This window comes from Muntiacus reevesi, chromosome 4 (assembly GCF_963930625.1).
Source record: "Muntiacus reevesi chromosome 4, mMunRee1.1, whole genome shotgun sequence".
Taxonomy (NCBI): Eukaryota; Metazoa; Chordata; class Mammalia; order Artiodactyla; family Cervidae; genus Muntiacus; species Muntiacus reevesi.
In genome coordinates this window covers 35,030,085-35,049,160 of record NC_089252.1, presented here as the reverse complement: position 1 = coordinate 35,049,160, position 19,076 = coordinate 35,030,085, and positions in this window count along the sequence as shown.

Sequence of the window (19,076 nt, the reverse complement as noted above, 5' to 3'; positions counted from 1 at the left end):
TATTTGCTGATGTGGAGATAGGAGTTCACAGTTTCTCTGACAAGATATTGCTCAGTTAGGCATTAATGCAAGGTAGGTTTAACAAGGGCCAACATTTGCACTTTGCAATCACTTGGTGAAGAAATTCATAGAAGGAGAAGGTTCCCTGTGGGGCAGAGGTTGAGCTGGACAGGCTGTGTAAGTGAGTTCTGCCCTGAGAGTGTCTGTTTTGGGGGGAACTGGCCACACTATTCTGGGAAATCAGGGAGTTTTCAAGCAGAACTTTACTGCCCTGACTCTGTAGAGCTCAGACCTCCCACTGCATTGCAGAAAAGTGCCTGATAAAGCGATCCTCCCTCCGCCGCCGTCCTTCTGAGATGGACTGGGGCCCAGAATCCTGCCTCTCCATGGGCTCTTTCAAGGGACTGTTTTCTCCGGGAAGTCATGTCCAGGACCACAGTGGGAGCTGGAAGAAAGGATGAGGCTGGTCAGTGGACCCCAGACGCCTGAAGGAGAGGTTCAGACAAGTGAGTCACTGAACATGAGGGGAACGGAACTAAGTCTGCTTGTTTTTTGTGTTCTGACAGCTGAAAATGCTGTGAATTCAAATCCACCCTCTGCCCTGACTGGGGAATTACGCAATCAGATACTCTTTTTATACAAGAAGGCATTTTATACAAGATGGTTTTTTATTGTCTCTCACTTCAAGAGAGGGATCTGGGACATCTCTGATAATGTTTTTCCCTTTGTCTCTTCTCTCTAAATGTGGTGTGTTGTTAAAGAGCCAAGGAATACGATAAACCACATAAAGTTTTGTTATACTGCGTACACACTAAGTCGCTTCAGTTGTGTCTGACTCTTTGTGACTCTATGGACTGTAGCCTGACAGGCTCCTCTGTTCATGGAATTCTCCAGGCAAGAATACTGGAGTGGGTTGCTATGTCTTCCTCCAGAGATCTTTCTGACTCAGGGATTAAACCTGCATCTCTGGTGTCTCCTGCATTGGCAGACAGGTTCTTTACCACTAGCACCAGTGGCAAGCCCCTTTGTTATACTTTCTAAACCCAAATGCTAATGTGTTTATTGTGTGAGGAGCCTGTCTCTGGAATTCTCTGTGTGATTAACATTCGAGGGTTTGACCAAAATGTTCTTTTTATAACTGCATGTTTTATTGATACGCATTTACTGGAATGTACTTTTAATAGCAGGATAAAAAAAGTTACACTTCTGGTTTTAGAGAGAGTAACCTATCTGGAATACGGCAAAAACTCTATTTGTCCCAATGTTAATTTCTGGTCTGAAAGGAAAGGAACCTTTACACTGCAATTTCTGGGTGATTTCAGTGAAAATTTAAGTTCCTAGGATGGCTCAAAGATTGTCATCCCAGACTGGATGTAAAGCAAAGCAAAAATTCAAGAGATGCTGCAGAAAAGATATGAAGGATGGATGTGGTGCTAAAATTAGAGATGCTATTTTGTTGTAGGAGAATGGGGGGATTCTAAAATTTAATTTGAGGATTGAAATATTTCACATATCACCGGTATATTAAGATAGAGATATCCAATAGGCTTCTGGCCACAGAACAGACTAACTGTAGGTGTGGTTGTTAGTTGCACGAATGTAGCGTTTATTACACAGATTATCATACCGCCTCCTGGCCAGTCTTACTGTTTGCACTCTTCTCCCTCCTTGGTTCATTCTCCACTCATAGCTAGAGTGATCTGTTAAGGCAGTAATTGGAACATATTGATTCGTACTTGAATTTATTTAATACACTACTTCTAAGTGGGAAGACATGGATGTATAGAGGCATTTTCAAAAGGAGAAAGAGGTGTTTTGAGTGATCACAATGAAAGTGGGGCTACTATTATTTAGTGGGTGTGAGTCAGGATTTCTCCATATCCTGAAACGCCACAATGCTTGAGCATTCATATGTGAAAATTCATATTGTTCCATTAAAAATTACCGTTTCTCCTTTATGATACTGTTAGAATGGTTTATCAATTTTTTTTTAAAAAGATTATGTGTATGTAAGTAAGTTATATATTATCTCTGGAATTCATTTTAGGGAAAGAAGGGAGTTTTATACAATATTTCTTATAAAGTATTACTTTCTTATTTTATTCAATTCTGAAGGAAAGTGAATAAGAACTAATAAGTATTAGTTCCAAAGAATATACTGGGATGTAGTGAGGCATTCTAAATATAGATGAGCCTAAATTTAAATATAATTACTTTTAAGCCTTGGGCTCCTCTCATCATGGCTAACATGAACGCATACAGTTCTCAGTGCCACCCTGAAGTAAATTTGAGTTAAGAACCCAAGAGCTGTCTTCCTGGGTCAGGCCCTGGACACATAGTCTGGAACCCTACCCCAGAGAGGGGCATGGAGTGGTAGGGTAGAAGCTGGCTAAGTGACCTTTGCCTGGACATTAGGTTGCATCATTGCTAGTCTCCCTCGGTAAGCCATGATAAATGTGCCCTTCACAAATTTGTTCCGAGCTGCTTCTGAATCTATTTATATTTTCATTTTATACCAAATTTTGGAAGAGAATGAATTCTCTAAGTTTACTTCCAACTGTCCTACACAGTGTATTTTCAAGCTATGAGAGATGCTCCCGAGAACGCGCTTTCCAAAATTTCGTTAGTTGCGGGATTCGTAAGAACGGTAGCTCCCCATGAGAATCCAAGGGACACTCATCTGTCTGGTTACTCGATAAAGGGGGTTCTGTGGTGAAATATATCTGGAAAACATGTTGTATTAGACCCTTTTCCAGGAGCATCATGGTGCCCATTAGCACACTGATGAACCTGGAAGGAATGGAAATGTGATCACAAAACCTCTCGTGTGCAACACCCTGCAGAGCCAACGCCCCACGGGGAAAACTGTCCTTGTGATTTAGGAACAAACTGGGGGAGCTTTTGATGTTTTTCTACTGACTCAGGGAAAGTTGTCAGATGATGGCAAGCAAATAATTTTTTGCTCTCCTCATCCATTTCTAATGCAAATTATTGACTCACAGTGGTGAGAGAGTGGGTCACTGGTCTAATGAGTCTGTCAACCAGCATCAGGGCAGCCAAACAACAAGGACAGCCAACTCATGGAAGAAACATGAGCTTTGGAATGATAAGACATGGCTTGGAGTCCCTGCATAGTTATCACTTGGAGCCATGTGATCTTGGGAGGGTCATTTGGTTCTCTGAGTTGCTGCGTGTATGAAATGGGGGCAATTGTTATAGCCATTTATTATTAGAATCACTTTGTGAATTGTGTGTGTAAACTTGGCAGAGTGTGTTAGTTATTTCTAATATATTTAAAGTATTTAATCAACTCTAAATGGGAATGAATTCTGCTGTTATAATTAGTGAATTGAATTATTAAACATGTAGTAGGTGATGCTTTAGGTCGAAGGTTAAAGTCATGTCTTGTATACTAATATATAAAGGGAAAAGAAATCCAACCCTTCCTCTGGCAAAAAGAGAAAAACTCATAGCGGTTAATAACTGTGCTCTTTCAGTGCCCCAGGTGCAGAAATCAGCCCATTAGGTGGGTAAGGCATATGCCCAATTTGGTGCTCAGCACCCGGCTTTGTTTTGCTCTGCTGGAACTCGAAATGCAAAGAACAGCTTCTGAAAAACTGGTTTTAATATTTGCTAAGATAATATACTCAAGAGTTTAGGTCCACAAATAAATAATATCTTCCATCATTTCCTTTTTTTTTTTCCCCAACCATCATTTCCTTTTATAGCTAAAAGAATTTCAATCTGGCTTTCATTAAAATGTCTTCTTACTTTCTGTAAAGAAAGCAAAAAAAAAAAAAGAGGCTACACATAGAACTCAGATTTCTCCCCTCTAAATCCAAAATAGAGCCAGAATCATAGTGCCCTTCCTGATACTCAAGAAGCAGAAGCAGTTGAAGAAACACGTTAGCTTCCTGATGTAGGTAATTTAAGAAAATATTCTTAAGTCCTGAATGTCTAATTGGCGTGCAGTTAAGCAAGAGTTCAGAAGGCAGTGCTTATCAGCAGTGGTTTGGCCATTTCCAAACAAAAATAACTTGAATCTACTCACACTTACAACACACATATGTGTCATAGGCTACTGCTCAGAGATGACTTATGACAACATCAAACAAATGATGAGATGAAGCCCCTCGTGGAGGTTGAGTCCTTCTGTCATGGGACATGCTCAGGGTACAGCTCTGTGCTTCCAGGGAAAAATCAAGCTTCCCCTACATTGTTGAAGTTAAATTGAAGCTAGGTTTGGAGGGGTAAATCTAGGTGATAATCTCAGACATTATCAATGACCACCACTGGGAAAAGTATTAAGGATGGAAAGAAAGCACAGCCTTGTTTTGTTGAATTTTTCCTGATGGCGGATTGGTGGTGTGTGTGTGTGCAAGAAATAAAATATGTGGTTCAGAAGCCTGTTAAAGATCATAGAAAGATGTATAGCACAGCAAGTGTCAACAACTCAAATGTACTCAGTATGCAGGCAAATTACATGCCAAGGAGGGAAGGATGAAGCCTGTAAGGACTAGTGCAGGCTGTGATGTAATGAACATACGTACATCCTGAATACATTCAAAGTACATTTCTTTTTTGAAAACAGCTTGCAGCCCAAAGCCAAACAGCTATATGAGTTTAAATCCATTGCCTAGATTGGTGGCCAGTTTGCAAACTCTGGACAAAAGTTTAAAGAGTAGGGGTTCTGGAGTCAAACTGTCCAGGCTCAGTTCTTCTTAACCAGCCTAGCTAATGAGTTTGGCAAGTTAGTTAACATCTGAAAGCCTCATTTTCCTTATCTCTAAAAGTGAATAACAATAGTGTTTACTTCATGTGATTATTATGAGATATTGTGATAATATATACACATATCTACTTAGAATGACCAGCACTAGTAAGCAGTTAATAAATATTAGCTGTGTTCACATACACACATGAAGTTATGTACAAAAATGACTGTTTCCCCCTTCATATGGTCATCTGAGAACACTATACATTTTTTTTGATGTCTTGTGGCATGTTGGCATTTTCTTTTTTTTACTTTACCTTTTTATTTTATATTGAAGTATAATTGATTAACAATGCTGTGAACAGCACAGGGACTCATGCATACATGTACGTGTATCTATTCTCTCCCCAATTCCCCTCCTATCCAGGCTGTTGTGGCATATTTTTTTGAGTGTAATTGATGGCAGCAAATATTTTCTTCCAGAGAGTAGGAGAGTATGTGGGTTTTGGAAAATATCATAAGTCCATTGAAGTAAAGACTGATGAGTAAGATAAACAATCAAGTTGGATAATACAATAGTAAGCTTATAAAAGGGAACAGGAATTTAAGCATGAAAGGATGTGTGGAGATAGGGATTCAAAGAAAATTCGTCATAATTATTTTGCTGGGTTTCTAGCGCCCTGATATTCTCTTCTAGCACATCAGCTCAGTGTTTACATGTGGGAGAACCCTGGGGCTCGGTAATTGAGGCCCTTCTCCTTCTGTCCTCACTCTCCATGGGTGATCTGACTTTCATGACTTTCAATATCTTCCACTTGCTTTACTCCTAAATTTGTATCTTCAACTAGGCTCTGTCCTCTGGACTCTAAACTGAAATACCCAACCACCCAGCTGACACCTCCACACAGACATCAAATAAGCTCTGCAAATTTATGTCAGGAACGGAGCCCCTGATATTCAGTACGTTTTTTCCAAACTAGTGTCTCTTGTATCCTTCCTTGTCTCTGCTCACGGCAACTCTTGTTCCAGTTGTCAGTGTGAAACCCCCGGCATCATGCTTGGCACCCACCTCTCTTTTTCTCGCACTGTACATCTGGTCATCAGCAAACTCTGTCCACTCCACCACCCCCAGTGCTGCCATTCTGGCCCAAACCACTCTCATCTCTCTGGATTATTATGATAATCCTTCCTGCTGCTCTTCTTGTTCTCTTCTTAACCATATCCTCACTGTAGTACAAATGAACACACGGTCATGGTGGTCCACTATGGCTCTCCATCTGAGTCCACTGCTGTCCTTACCGTGACCTACGGCACCCTCCATCCACTTGTCCCCTGCTGAACCTCTTGGACCTCACTGACTCTCTCGTTCACTTACACCTGCCACACCAGCCTCCTTGCTGTTCCTTGCACACACCAGGAGCTACTAACTCAAAACCTTTGCTCTTGCCTCTGTCTGAAATGCTTGTCTGGGATATATTTGCTTGGCTACTTTTCTCAATTCCTTCAGGTTTTACTTAAAAGTCACATTCCCTGGCTACCTCATGTACAAATTTTATTTCCTCCCCCATACCTTCCTTTATTTATTTATTTTCTCCAAGAACTTGTTTTTCTATCTCTTACTATAGAAGGTAAACTCCACGGAAACAGTGGCTTTAAGTAGAGTTCCCTATGTTATAAGGTCTGATTGATTATTTTGTATATGTATATGCTAATCCCAAACTCCTAATTTATCCCTCTCCCCCACCTTTTCTCTTTGGTCACCATACATTTGATTTCTATGTCTGTGAGTCTGTTTCTGTTTTGTAAATAAGTTCATTTGTACCATTTTTTAAAGATTACACATGTAAGTGACATCATATGGTATTTGTCTTTCTCTGACTTACTTTAGTTAGTATGGTAATCTGTAGGTCCATCCATGTTGCTGCAAATGTCATTATTTCATTCTTTTTTATGGCTGAGTAATATTCCACTGCATATATGTACCACATCTTTATCCATTCCTCTGTTGATGGATATTTGTGTTGCTTCCATGTCTTAGATGTTGTAACAGTGCATCAATGAACATGGGCGTGCATCTATCTTTTCGAATTGTGGTTTTATCCAGATATGTGCCCCAGAGTGGGATTGCTGGATTATATGGTAACTCTATTTTTAACTTTTTAAGGAACTTCCATACTGTTCTCCACAGTGGCTGCACAAATTTACATTCCCACCAATAGTATAGGAGGGTTCCTTTTCTTCTACCCCTTCTCCAGCATTTATTGTTTGCAGAATTTTTGATGATGGCAATTGTGATTGCTATGAGGTTGTAGTTTTGATTTGCATTTTTCTAGTAATTAGAGATGTTGATCATCTTTTCATGTGCTTTTTGGCCATCTGTATTGGAGAAATGTCTGTTTAGATATTTCACTCATTTTTTGATGGGTTGTTTGTTTGTTTGTTTTGATAGTGAGTTGCATGAGGTGTTTGTATATTTTGGAGATTAATCCCTTGTTGGTTGCATCATTTGTGAATATTTTCTCCCAGTCTGTGGGTTGTCTTTTTGCTTTGTTTATGGTTTCCTTTGCCGGGCAAAAGTTTTTAAGTTTAATTAGGCCCCATTTGTTTATTTTTATTTTTTTCATTACTGTAGGAGATGGATACAAAAAGATATTGCTGTGATTTATGTCAAAGAGTTTTCTGCCTATGTTTTCCTCTAACAGTTTTATAGTATCTGGTTTTAAGTTTAGGTCTTTTTTAAAAAAAATTATTTATTTTTAATTGGAAGATAATTGCTTTACAATATTGCATTGGTTTTTGTCATATATCCATTTATGTCTTTAGTCTATCGAGCTTATATATTTATCTTTTAAAATATTTATTTTAAATTGATTGATAATTGTTTTATAATATTATAGATGTGGTTTCTGTCATACATCAGCATGAATTAACCAAAGATGTCTATATTGAGTTTATTTTTGTTTATGGTGTTATAGAATGTTCTAATTTCATTCTCTTACATGTAGCTGTTCAGTTTTCCCAGCACCACTTATTGAAGAGACAAAGACAATGATTCTTGACTGTTTTATTTACTGTTACAATTCCAGTGTCTTCAGTATTTCTGGTCCAAAATAAGGACCCAGTAAATTTTATTTGAATGAATGAATAAATGAATCAATTGCCCTTTCTGCTACCTATTTCAAAACAATACTGAACCATGGAAGCAGTAGGCAATGAGGTATAGAGGAGGAAGGACAGGGTCCAGGCACTGTGCTGTGAATTGGCTATGTAGGTTTGGGTCATATGCCTTGGTGTCCTCATCTGAAAAATGAGTCAGCTAAATGAGATAGATGGTTGCTTGAATCTCTTCCATCTCTGGGGTTATATGACTCTGATCTAACTAAGGAGATGCTGTAACAACAAAGATCTGTGCTCCATTTCAGACCAACTTAGAACTTTCTGTGATAGCCAGAAAGCATGCATTCCTGCATCTCTCCTTTCAAAATGATGCCTTTCATTAATCATCCCTGTCCTTGAAGGAGGACCAAAGCCAGGCAGTGGCTAGAGGAAGAGATAATTCCCCAGTGTTGGTCCTCAGCTCTCACATTGCCTTAACACATTTCCTCACTAGGCTGGCAACATAGTTTGTACTACTTGCTCTAATGCTGATGCTATAATATCAAGTTATTTTTCCCAAGCATTTCTACATGTATCAGTTGCCATCACAACATCACCATGCAGGATGTGGGTGAGGTTTTATTAATGTAGTCATATACAGAAGCTGAAAGGTAATTAATTAGCATCATCACAGAGACAGTTTGCCACAAGTCAAGGCCAGAGCTCCATAACAAGAAGGTTTTTCTTTTTTTTTTTTAGGAATAGAGTGCCAGCATAAGAAGCTGAAGTCAGAACTGGTAGCATAGTTGCCAGTGTCTCCAAGTCTGGAGTGGTAAGTTGTTTAGAAACACATATATAAATGTTTCTGCAACTCACGGAGTTCCGGGAACACTATAGCATTTTGTTAGAGACATGAAGATTTTCATTCTCCTGTGGAGTTGAAAGAACATATCCTCTTGACTCTGGACTTTATAGGATAAGTACTCCTTCCCTTCTCTCCTCTCAAATTATGTGACACTCATGGCACTTACCTAGGCATTTTACAGAGCAGCAATAGAATTCTTCCCCCTGAATTTCTGGTCAAAAAGGTGAATATGTGGAGGAAAATGTGCTTAATTATTAAGCAACCCAACATATCCTTCATGAGCTTCCCTGGTGGCTCAGACGGTAAAGAATCTGCTTGTGATGCAGGAGATGTGGGTTTGATCCCTGGGTTGGGAATATCCCCTGGAGAAGGAAATGGCAACCTTCTCCAGTATTCTTGCCTGGAGAATCCTATGGACGAGGGAGCCTGGTGGGCTACAGTCCCTGGGGTTGCAAAGAGTCTGAGATGACTGAGTGTGACTAGCACTTTCAATATATCCCTCAGTTGAGAGCAGAAGTGAGCAGTGGCAGCTGTAACTATTCGGGGGCAGAATAATTCCAAATCAAAGTTTGAAGAACTAGGAAGTTTATCACAGTATAGAAAGCATAAAAAAATTACAAAGACTTAGACCCAGGATCAGTATTTGGAAGACAGCTGAGTACAAGATCAGCTATATTACTGAAACCAATTTGAATTAAGCCCATCCTGGGTAGATTTGGCTTCTGGTAAGATGGGGCCTAGAAACTGAGGCAGACTGCACAGAGTTCCATGATAAAATATATAAAAACTACAGTGTTGAACTATGTCTCTTTTCCCAGAAAAGCATGACAGTGGTTTCTAAAAGCTGGATTCTTCAGTTATATTTTTAAAATACAGTAATTTTTTGATAACAAGGTTAAATATCTCACACTGGGGAGAAAGTTGAGAATGCTGAATGTAGCAAGTACAGTATATGCAATACCGTTTCTGAGTTTACTCTTGGAGACACAATGAGTAAGGTAGAAAGTATCAAGGGCATATACATTGTAGGTTTGTTTGTAGCTGGAGCCCCGACACCATAGAGACTCTTTTTGGTAAGGGAACAGATTAAATCTTCTTCTTGGCCCCAGCACCCTAGAGTTCTATACCTGTTAGAGACTTCAGCATGTGAAGTTCATGTTAGAGCTGCCTAAGTCAGTAGGCAAATAAAAGCTATTCTGAGAGACAATGAGTAAAGCAGGCTGCAAGCATTTTGCAAAGCATATTAGTATGAAGCAGTATAAATCAACAGGTGCAGAAGGACGATGAGTATTTTCATGAACCAAGGCTGATCATACTGACAGGAAGTAGCCCCAGCCCTAGGGCTGCACAGTGCAGAGACACCCAGCACGTCTGGGGCCATCCAGGAAGACGATGGTCCCTGCTGAACCAGCTGATGCTCTGCTGTTAGTCAGGCCAGCCACGTGTGCTTGCCTGCGTCTTCAGAGGACCTGAAAGTCAATTTCAGAACCTTATTGCCTTGCTATTTATATTTGTATTTTTTTTTTTTTTTTTTTGTCTTTGAGTGTGGGTTGAGTCATTCCCAATGAGTACTTCTGGCCAACTCATGTTCCTCAGCTGAGAGAACCCCTCAGGGGATTGTTATATTTAGACACCTGAACTGAGTGGACCCTGAACATTACTGATAATCGTGGAGATTCTGACCTCCAGTAATTACTGTATTAGCAGGCCTGGTTTCTGTCTCAGTAGCAGTTTATACCTCACTGTTCTCTGAGTGATAGTGGTTAGAGTCTTTTCCATTCACTGCTTCCGGAATCATATGCTCTCAGAATTATAGCGTAAGCTAAGGTTTCATTGCTGTCTTTGCCACTTAATTCACAATAATATTTGTGTACTTTCTTGTAAAGGTGGTTTTTGAGAAACTATTAGATACGGATTAATCTGTCTCCCTGGCGCACACCTATACAGGAAAGAACATGAACTTTTTTGGCCAGGGGACCACAGTAACATGCAAGCTCGTGGGCTGGATAATGTGTCTACAGGACTTCTTTTCTCTGGATTAAGACCTATTAGTAAACTGTCACTGAGGGATCTCTTCTACCCAGGTGACTGACAGTTTAGTGGGTAACAAATATGGTGCTTACTGGCGTAAAGCCTTCACTGATCCACATCCCCTATGGATCCGCCTCAAAGTCCATCATGGACCATATGAAACGTCATCTGCTGTCCCTGCCTCACATTTTATGCTGTAGTGACTGCACACTGTTTCTGGTTCCTTGAACACAGCACACTATTTATTGCCTTTTTCCCTTGGTTTGTACTCTCCCTTCTGGAATAGCTTCACTTCATTTCCTTCTGACTATTCATGCTAAAGATTTTTTTTCAACAAGACTTGAAGATAATTTATCTCTCCTGTTCTTTTCCACTTCCTTCAGGCCTTCTGTTCTCAGCTGGTTGGCCAAGATGTCTCTCTGAGTTCCCACTGACCTCAGTGAAGATCACTGTGAAATACATTTATTTATTTGACTGTCTCCTCCAGTAGACTCCAAGTTCCTTGAAGGCAGAGGGTCTATTTTTATTCATCTTTGGCTTTCCCACTGTCTAGCTCAATGCTTGATATATTGCAGCTGAAGTAAATACTATTTGTATAATTGAAATGATCTTATCATTCAAAAAATAGAAAACAATTTTGAAAAACCCAACAGAACTTGTTGTGACAGAACACATAGTAAAGTTAAGTTTTGAAGTCTAGCGAGAATTTCTAGTCTGCATTCATTTCCGCTTATGTGGGTTTTCAACCAAATTGGCAAACAAGCAGTGTAAAGAAAGCAAGAAACAAGGAGTAAGGTGAATGAATGGTTCTCATGTACTTCCTCTCCTTGGAAGGAAAACTATGACAAACTTACACAGAGTATTAAAAAGCAGAGACGTCGGTTTGCTGACAAAGGTCTATATAGTCAAAGCTATGGTGTTTCCAATAGTCATGTATGGATGTGAGAGTTGGACCACAAAGAAGGCTGAGCACTGAAGAATTGATGCTTTTGAACTATAGTGTTGGAGAAGACTCTTGAGAGTCCCTTGAACTGCAAGGAGATCAAACAAGTCAATCTTAAAGGAAATCAACCCTGAATATTCAGTAGAAAGACTGATGCTGAAACTCCAATACTTTGGCCACTTGAAGTGAAGAGCTGACTCACTGGAAAAGACTCTGATGCTAGGAAAGATTGAAGGTGAAAGGAGAAGGGGCGACAGGGGATGAGATGGTTGGAAGGCCTCACTGACTCAATCGACATGAATTTGAGCAAACTCCAGGAGATCCTTGAAGGACAGGGGAGCCTGGTGTGCTGCAGTCAGTCTATGGGATCACAGAGAGTTGGACACAACTTAACGACTGAATGACAACAAAATACTTTTTCAGATTCTCAAGACCTCCTCAGGTTGCGAATAACTCAATAATCTCCTCAGTTCTTCAAGCAATTGTGCTCAAAGTTCAGGTCAGGCTGGAAGCTAGAATCTAATAATCTCCTTGCCTTGGACAGCATGAGTCTGAGAAAGGCCACATCACACATAGAGCTCTATCTACCCCCACTAATGGCAGTTCTCTCTTTATCATACACTTCTTGGTTTGTCAGAATGCCATCAAGACAATAGCTGGCCATCAACCCTATCTTTTCACGTGTTTAGAAAAGTAGCCTTAGTGTGTCATTGAATTCCAGACCAAATAATATCTGAAAATCAGTGATAATGTGTAAAGTCCTCTGTGGCTGTAGTTCTGCCACAGGCCACACAGGCATAGTTTCCTGAAGATTTTTCACAGCCCTATTCATGAGATTGACTATATATATTTAATTTGCTGGGATCATGTTCAAGTTACAAAAACCTAGAATTAAAATCACCTGCTAGATCCTAGCAACTAAGAGAAGTTTATAAAAGAAAAGAAAAGACCCTGATGCTGGGAAAGATTGAAGGCAAAAGGAGAAGGGGCGACAGAGGATGAGATGGTTGGATGGCATCACTGACTCAATGGACAAGTTGAGCAAACTCCAGGAGATAGTGAAGGACAGGGAATCCTGGGGTGCTGCAAAGTCTGGAGTGCTGCAAAGCCTGGGGTTGTAAAAAGTCAGACACAACTGAGTGACTGAACTGAATTGATAAAAGAAAATAAAAATTTCAAATAAATAATGAAAGTTCAGACTGAGGTTACAGAAAATTTGTTTGTATGCTTCGTTAATAAAAGCTGTAGAAATACAAAGATGGGCTGATGGAATTTTCCACCTGCTATGAGACAGGGAACATTTCACATCTTAAGAAATGGTATTGTTTTGTTTTCTCAAATGATGTGTGCATGTGTTTGTTGGGGAGGAAAAGTGGTGACCGCCGATTACAAATCTGTACTTTTTTTGAATGTGTAGATCATCCTTCTTGGGCTACTTTAAATACACTGGAGTGCATCTTCTGGGTGATACAGAGTGATTCATGCTTCTCATTGAGATAGCACAGGCTTTTCCTGTTTTCAGGCACTTAGTTCTGGTCCAGCCACTCACTGTACCATTTGTAATTATATTTTGGACTTCTGAAGGTTAGCAAGATTGAGTAAAGTTAGCTCCAGAGTCAGTCTATAGGATTTAATGTATGTTTAAAAATCCATGTCACGGTGTCCTGGAATTTCAAATTTTCCCATCTGCCATCCTACCAGTTTTATTTCCTATTCCTCCCCAACCAGCATCCTCTGCTCTTGTTGTTCTTGTTGGTTCATTGCTAATTGTTGTGTCTGACTCTCTTGCGATCCCCTGGACTGAAGCCCGCCAGGCTTCTCCATCCATGAAATTTCCCAGGCCAGAGTACTAGAGTGGGCCCTTCTCTTCTCCAGGGGATCTTTCCTACTCAGAAATCGAACCCTTGCCTTCTGCACTGACAGGCAGATTCTTTACCACTGAGCCAAACTCTCTGCACTACCCGGCTTCCTATCCCCCAACCCTGTTGTCCTGAGACGTTGCTGTGCTTCTTTCTGCCTGTGTTCCTTTGCTCCTACTTTTCCCTGTAACTGGGATGTCCTTTTTTTTTTTTTTTTTTCTGCTTTATCTGGTTAATGTCTGGGAATTCTTCAGGTTGTAATCATTTACCACCTCCTCTTCATCAATCTTCAAGTTTTCAAACATATTTATTTCTCTCTTTTTGAACTCTTCTAAAAATTTTTATTTTATCTGAGGTTGTTATCTTTATTTAGTGTTTCAGGTGTGTATTTTGGCCTTAACAAATCTCCACAGTAATGCCTGTCCTTGACATTCTGACTCTCGATTGTCTCCTTAACCAAACAGCAAACTCTATAAAGGGGGTGATTTTCTGAAGCCACTTATAATGTTTAGAGGGCTACTAAGATGCCTACTAAGTACAGTATTGCTGAGAAGAAATAAAAATTGACATTAAAAAATGGAAAAAGACGTATTTCATGGAGAAGATGTAGATAGGCAAACAGAATGAAACCATTTGTACTCAGTTGATAAAATTAAAAAATTTTCTAAATGTAAACATTTTTCCAAATTATCTAAATTTTTTGCTCATCTGCTTATACTTTAATACCCATAAAATGACAAAATGACTAAGTATATGGATCCACAAATTGAATTAGCGGCAGCGGCCTACATGGAGGCTGAATTCTAAAAGGTGCAGTTTTAATTAAACCAAAACACCATAAAACCAAAAATCTTAGTTAGGCTAGCTATCACCTCTGTATTTGACTTAGCTTATCTTTCCTTCTGAGGAATTTATCTGGGAAAGGATAGAAAGGTCACAAGGGCAGGATATGAGAGCGTGGGCACCAGCTGTCATAGAAGATGGTTAGCCTTTGGAAGCTGACGCTAAATCTTCTAATATGTTTGAATGGGCAGTAAATGGGCTTATTGGTTTCTCCTCCTAACCCCATCCTTTGTTAAGCCCACTGCCCTCAGGGGAGCTGAGATTTCTTGTTAGAGAACAGTAGCCAACACACTGATACAAATTTAAAGACAGATTAAACAATGGGGACCATTCTAAGAACCAGCATGCTATCTTTTACTATGTATACATAACATGCATATACTCTTTCCACCAAAAATGTAGTTCCACCAGTTCCACCAGTTCCATCAGTTCCATCAGCCACAGTCACCTCAGCTTTCCTCAGTGGCCCCCTGTCTGAGTTTCCCTAACATTTTTACCTGGCTTTAGTGCATCCTGTTTGTACCTGATCCATTGTGTGTGCTTTTCCAGAGTCTCTTGGACTCGTGTACCTCCCAGATCTTTCTCTGTGAGCTCTGCTTTACCTACCATGGTGGCAGGTCAACCAGCTGCGTGCCTGCCTCTGGCTTCCTGGGGGCTGCCTAAGGGCTTGATGGTGCAAACTAACTGGCATGGAAATTGATTCTCTACTGCATCAAAGTCAACCACCGGAAACAGGCAGAAGGCAGCCAGGTAGGAAGGTCCTGTTTCTTTCCCACAGGCTTCTCTCTACGCTGAGTGTCTCTGTGCAGACATCTGAGTAGCTGAGCAAATGCACTTCCAGTGGCCCGCTGCGTCTTTTCAGGATTCTCTGAGAAGCAGTTGCCAGCCCAGTGAGGCATCCCTTTGCCTCGCTCCCCATCTTCCCAGCTATTCTTACAGTTTTCCCTGGGGATTGTGCGCTGCAAATAAACCTTCAGAGTTCATCCTGCCCCAGGCTGTCTTTCCAGGGAACCCTTCTCAAAATGATACAATAATGATTTGTTTATATGCTTCTCATTTCCAGGAGACTATCAACCCCTTGAAAGCAGAAACCACTTTATACTTTTTTGTGGTATCTACCCTAATATTTGACATTAAATAGGCCAAAGGTCCATGTTCACGTAACAGACTTCTACAGGAAAATATAGGGAATCATCGAGTAAAAATATTCTTTGTAAAATGGGTACCTTCAAATATCATTATTAAATACATAATCTTATTGGCTAATATTTAAAAATCATCTCTTGTATATGAAATATAAGGAGATATTTGAATCATGGAGGAAGTAAGAAAAAGAAAGTTTTTTGAAGCAGATGATTCAAAGCCCCAGTGGTATTTCTGCTATTTTGTTATTGCCACTGGCAAGATAATTCTAGCTAAAAGTGAGCCCTAAAAAAATTAAAAAATCTGTGCCGTATGTTTAAACATCTTAGGATTTGGCTGCCTCTGAAAGGTGAAGGATAAATAAATATCAAGTAATAAGTATGTAAGAAAGGAAATAAAGGCAGAAAGCCCATTATGGTCATAAAAAGGGAAGTCTGGATAAAACCTGATTGGGAATAAAGCAGATCTCAGCATCTTCTGTTGAATTTGTGATAAATTGCAGATGCCGACTGTTCATCTCATTTAACTTAGTCCAGCGCTAAGCTTGAACAGAGAACTTTTAAGTATTTCCCAAACTGAATAAATGATGGTGAAAGAAATCCTGCAACTTCAGATACAGGATGATGGGAAGATTGTAAACCCAGAGTAATTTATGATTGAGAATATATCTTAATCATGAATACCTCCTATCTGAGGCCGTAAGACCAGGTGGGAGCCATCAGTGACCACATTCCAGTTTGGGCACAAATTAAATGATGTGCATGTTTTAGGAATTTACACCTCAATCTGAACCTTAAGTCTACCTTTTTAACTTTTGTTTTCAGCTTTGCTTTAAAGTAGTTATTTGTTTATGTGTATTGAAGGGTTCCAGACCAAGAAAACCCTAGTAATATTGCACTTCAAGAAAAAGTATCACTTAAAGATCTGTATGGAAAATGTTCTAAATTTTAGAATCTGAAGTTTAAATATTTCAGGAAATTTACTTTTTAAATGAAAAATGGAAGTAAGAGAGATGCAGGTGGGAAATAGGAGGAAAGAAAGATAGTAATTTTTATTGAGCTTGAAGCTTTGCCTGTATTATCTCACTGAATTTTGGGGTAAGTGTGGGGTAAGTCTTCTGGGGTAGGTGTGGTTATTCCCATTGCATAGCTGACAAAGTGAGTTTAGTCTCACTCTCAGGGCCACCCAGTCAGTGGGCAGTCGAGCTAGAATACAAATCCAAGCCAGCTGATCCCAGAGCCTCTGACCTACTGGCCATGTCATGCTGCCTATTTATCACTAGCCACTGACAGAATTTAAGGTTCTTATGTTTCCTTATTTAGATGCCCTATTCTCTTTAAAGGGCAGCTGTGACTTTGCCAGCCTTTTACTTCCTATCCTCAGGCCTTGGTTTTAGCATAAACTGGACTGACTTGGAGAATTGGCACAAAAAAATAAGATGTAGGGCTTGGATCCTGTAAGATCCGGAGTTCTCCAGAGAAATGAACAAAATGAACTGTTATGGATACAGCAGTCTTTCCCATCATTGGGTGGGCGTTGGGTCGAAAACCACTCGTGTCTTGAGTGTGACCCTGAGTTTTGTAATAAAGGTGAAGGTTTACTACTTGAAGTCATGCCTTCAAATTCTGACTCTAGTTTTTCCTTTTGGTTTTGGGTCTGGTAGGAATATTCTTGTGATTTTTATTTTGATACAGTAGAACGTAAAGAATCATAGACTCGTAACTCAATGAAAAAGTCCATGTCCAGTGACCACTGGTGAGCACACATTCTGTTTTCTAGGATGGGAGTTGTCTCATATATTGGAACTGGTCTGTTATAAAATCTCATAAGCAAACTAACACTGAGATGCTATTATTAAGTGTGTGTGTGTAAATGTCTTGACATTGGGACAAAATCAAGATATCCTTTTTTCCATTTTATTTTAACATACGTTTTTTACTCTTTTCATTTCTTTCTGTAGAAACTGCAAATATCATCATGCAGAAATTTCACTTCTTCAGTTTCCTGAGCTCATAGGTCACATTGCTTTTTTTCTGAAATCTCTACCTGGCTCAGTAACCAAGGCAACAAATCCCTGGTTAATGATTCACTAGAAATTCACCGTGGAGGTGGCTTATTAGTTTTTTCCCCCAAGAGCTGGGATAAAAAGCTTGCTTGTGGTTTTTTTTTTTCTTCTATTTCTCCTTTCTCTCTTACTTGCAATCCTGACAACTTAAATTTAATTAAAATCAATAGGTAAAAATATCCAGGACTTCACCGGACTATTTTGGGATTTATGGTGTTTGTATATGTAAATACAAAATGTTAATAAGTTTAACAATATTTTATGACTTCTTTCAGTTTTCATTTTTGACAAGTGGATAATAAAACAGAAATAATTTTAGAATGGTGATTTTAGGTTTAAGCAGTATCCTAGTCCTTTGAAGAGCTGTTTGGAGAAGGCATCTTTAAGAAGGTAGTAAGATGCCTTCAGGGAAAGAAGACAGGACAGATAAAAATCTGACAGAAATTTGAATGGAAAAAAGTCAACTTTATGAAAAGGAATAAATGTGGGATGAAATTGACAAGAGGCAAAAAAAAAAAAAAAAAAAAGCCAAACAAGCAAAAACTAAACTAAAAAAATCCTTGGCATTGCTTAAAAACTATTCCACAATATGCAAAGATACAGTTTTACTAGATGGATAAATCTAAATACATTTTTGGAAAAATAATTTTCTTCCAAAGTATTTAAAAGGAAGCAGGAAGGAGAGGAAATGATAGAATAACATTTGACTTGTTTCTCAAGTATTTACAAAGGAGAAAAAGGCAGTGACACTGGTGAACACAGTTGCCTGGCCTGAAAGTGCTAAAAGGAATGGGCCTCTTAAGAAAGGCATTGAGGAACAAGGGAGAGACATTAGCCACAGACTTTTAACACATTCCCTCTTGCCGTGGGGAGCTTTTAGTGCCATGTTAGATATGACAAAAATAGCTAAAATCATGAGTCAAGACCTGTTAACTCAGGGAGATCTTTTAGGACCCTATTGAGAATTGCAGATGATTAATACAAAAATTAGACTTCATAAATTGATAGAAAGTATTTATCTATGGTGTTATAGTTGTTCGTATGTCAAAAGACAGATAATGAAGGAAAACCACGTGATTTTGTTATATTGAGATCTTGAGAAGAGCACACTAAAGTGCAGTGAAATCTGAGTACATCATTAGTGTATCTGTTATTTTATATCATACAAATCTGGAAATCATTTCTGGAAGGAAAAAAAATAAGAATTTCATTCAATAGTCCTGTGGAATGTGTTTGCCATTAGGGACATAATAGCAGCTCTATGGACCCCACACAGGGTTACTGTTCTGACAAAATTTATTGCTAAGGAAAATAATAGCAAGTTACCTGAAAGGCAGAAGTGGATGCAGTCCCACAAGTGGCTGTGGGTTGGTTTTGTTCCACTGTGTCCATGTTCCCCCACCACAGTTTTGCCTGGAGGCCATTCTGCCTCCCCTCCTGGCCCAGAAGCTTTGGGTTGGAGTTGCCTCCACCCTGGTCTCCAGCTCTGGGGTCCTTACCCAAGGTAAGCCAGTCAG